Source organism: Otolemur garnettii, unplaced genomic scaffold (genome assembly GCF_000181295.1).
Source record: "Otolemur garnettii isolate 467f Iridium unplaced genomic scaffold, OtoGar3 scaffold00110, whole genome shotgun sequence".
In the NCBI taxonomy this organism is placed as follows: Eukaryota; Metazoa; Chordata; class Mammalia; order Primates; family Galagidae; genus Otolemur; species Otolemur garnettii.
Genome location: NW_003852505.1, coordinates 6,359,991 through 6,363,479, shown reverse-complemented (window position 1 = coordinate 6,363,479; position 3,489 = coordinate 6,359,991).

The following is a 3,489-nucleotide window of genomic DNA, read 5'->3' as shown; positions in this document are numbered from 1 at the left end:
TTTTACTTCATTCAGCAAAATAGTAGCTGTGGATTTGTCATAGATGGCTTCAATTAGTTTAAGAAATGTGCCACCTATGCCTATACTCTTCATTGTTCTAAATAGAAATGGATGCTGGATGTTATCAAATGCTTTCTCTGCATCTATTGAGAGGATCAGATGGTCTTTGTGTTTGTATCAGTTGATATGGTGAATTACGTTTATGGATTTGCGTGTGTTAAATCAGCCTTGTGTCTCTGGGATGAAACCTACTTGATCGTGATGTATGAGTTTTTTGATGAGAAGCTGTAATCTGTTGTCTAGGATTTTGTTGAGAACTTTTGCTTCTATATTCATTAGTGAAATGGGTCTGAAGTTCTCCTTTGTAGTTGAATCTTTTCCTGGTTTTGGTAGCAGGGTGATGATTGCTTCATAGGTTGTGTTGGGGAACATTCCTTTCTCCTCAATTTTTTGCAATAATTTCTGTAGTATGGGCATAAGCTCTTTGAAGGTTTGATAGAATTCTGGTGTGAAGCCATCTGGACCAGTGCATATTTTTCTGGGAGACTTTTCATTGTTTCTTTGATCTTAGTGCTTGAAATTGATCTGTTCAGGAGATCTGTTTCTTGCTGGACCAGTCTAGGGAGAGTGTGTGATTCCAACTATTGATCAATTTCCTTCACATTGTCAAATTTCTGGGCATAGATTTTCTAGTAGTATTTAGAGATAACCTCTTGTATCTCTGTGGCATCTGTTGTTATTTCCTCTTTATCATTTCTGATTGCGGTTAATAGAGACTTTACTTTTCTATTTCTAGATAGGCTGGCCAAAGGTTTATCTATTTTATATATTTTTTCAAAAACCTAACTCCTTGTTTCATTAATTTTCTGAATGATTCTTTTGTTTTCAATCTCTGATTCAATTTTGGATATTTCTTTTCTTCTGCTGGGTTTAGGTTTAGATTGTTTTTCTTTTTCCAATTCCATAAGATGGTTTATGAGTTTGTTGATGTGTTCTCTTTCTGTTTTTTGGATGTAGGCATGTAAAACAATATTTTCCCTTCAGGACTGCTTTTTCTGTATCCCACAGGTTTTGGTAACTTGTGTCTTTATTGTTGTTATGCTCAAGTAAGTTAATGATTTTCTCTTTTATTTGTTCCTGCACCCAACTGTCATTCAGCATAAGGTTATTTAATTTTAATGCCTTTATTTGGGGTACAATGTTTTTTGGAGTTGAGTTCCACCTTTAAAGCCTTGCGGTCTGAAAAAGTACAAGGTAAAATTTCAATTCTTTTGATTCCATTGAGATTGGTTTTTTGTCCTAAGATACGAACATTTTGAAAAATGTTCCATGCATCAATGAGAGAACGTCTATTCTTTAGCTTTGGGACGGTGTGTTCTGTGTAGGTCTGTCAAGCACATTTGTTCTAGGGTCACAATAAGTCCCTTGCGTCTTTGTTTAGACATCTCTTTACAGGACCTGTCCAGTTCTGTAAGAGGAGTGGTTAAAGTCCCTTGCTATTTTTGTGTTATGGGATATCATATTGCTCAGATTAATTAAGGCCTGTTTCAGAAATCTGGGAGCTTTTAAGTCTTTTGCCTAAATATTTAGAATTGAAATTTCTTCTTACTGTATTCTTCCTTTGACCAATATGAAGTGTTGTACTTTAAATCTACTTGTATCTGAAAATAAAATTGTAACCCCTCTTTTCTTATGAATTCCATTTGCCTGAAAACTTGTCTTCCCTCCCTTAACTCTGAGTTTTAATTTGTTTTTTGTGGCTAAGTGTGTTTCCTGCAGACAGCAAAATGGATGGCTTCTGTTTTTTTTTTTTTTTTTTTTTTTATCCATTCAGCCAGTCTATGCCCCTTCAGTAGGGAATTCAAGCCATTCACATATATTGAGAGAATTCATGAGTGCAGTAGCTCTCTAGTCATCTTATTTTGTGAAAGTCCATTGTTTTGTTTTATCTTTTACATCCTTGTGGAAGATAGGTTTTGTCCTTTTGTTTCTGGGTGCTTACTTTGCTGGTGGTCCATTGTGATGGTCAGTGCATAGAACAGTTTGATGTATTTCCTGTAGAGTGTTATTCAACTTTGGGATTCTAGGCATCCTGTTGTATATGAAGTACTCTGTAGTATCTCAGTATGGTTTAGATTTATAACAAATGGCAAAAATCTGTTTATGTGATTATTGGCCATTTGAATATCTTCTGTGGAAAAATGGCTCTACTGAGCCTTTGCCTACTTCAATTTTTTGTTACTCAGATTGCCTTTTTCATTATTTAATTGTAAGTTTCCTTATCACATATTCAAGTTTATAGCCTTCGTTAGATACATTATATACAGGAACATTATTGTGTTCTTGAATTGTCTTTTCACTCTCATTGTAGTGTCATTGGAATTACAAAAGTTTTAAGTTTCGATGTAGTTTAATCTACTTATAATTTGTTGCTCATATTTTGTATCATATCTAAGACTTAATTATAAAATCTAAAATGTTGAATATGTACCCCTGTTTTCTTCTAAGAGTTTCATACTTTTCACTATTTAATTTATGATGTTTCTATTTTTATGAGTTTCTGACTTCATTCTTTTGAATATGACTCTCCTATTGTTCATTGCTGGTGGCTAACCATTTGTTGAAGTGATTATTCTTTCCCTCATTGAATGGTTAGTATTCTTGTCAAAACTACTTTTCCCCACAACACGTGGATTATTTCTAGACTCTAGTACCCAGGCATAGACCTGTTCCCCAACTTAATTGTTTGCACTGATCCCCTGATGATTTCCTCAGCATTAGGGCTTGTAGCGTTAGGATCTCAAAACTTTCCAGAATTCTTCAGAGGCAGGTCTCACCTTGCTCCCTGACAACAGTTTCTGTGGGGTGCAAGAATCCCTGAGCCTGTCATGATTGGACATATGATCCAAACAGGTGGAACTAAGAAGGCTATGTCCCTGTAGGAGGCCCACCCTGGCCATCCCCAAGCTGCCAAGCCCTGCCAAGTATGGCCTTCTCTGCTGCCACCGAACTGGGGGCAAATCTGCTTGGATCAGTCCTCATAACGAGCTGTCATATACTGTTTAGATACACCCACTCTTCTAGGCTATCCTCTCAAAGGGCTTCCTCCCATCGCGGACCACTGTGGAGGGGCTGGTCACTCCCACTCACAGAAAACTTGCCTAGTGTGTCACAACTCTGCTGCTCCAGATCATGGACTGTGTTCAACCCCTTGCCACCTTGCTGTGCACCCAAGTCACAGCTCCAGGCAATGACTCCTTGCCCGGCACAGCTTGGCATTCTTCCTTTTCTCATTTGTACTAGCAGCATTGAGCCAAATGCACTTTCTGGTCCGCCATCATGCTCTACCCGACATTTAAAACTCTTGACTATAAAATTATAATATAAAAATATATAATAACAATTATATAATATAAGGTTCTTCATACATCATGAGTGCTGGCTGGAATTTCCAGTTAACTACTGCTAAACCAAATGTAAAAATCAAAA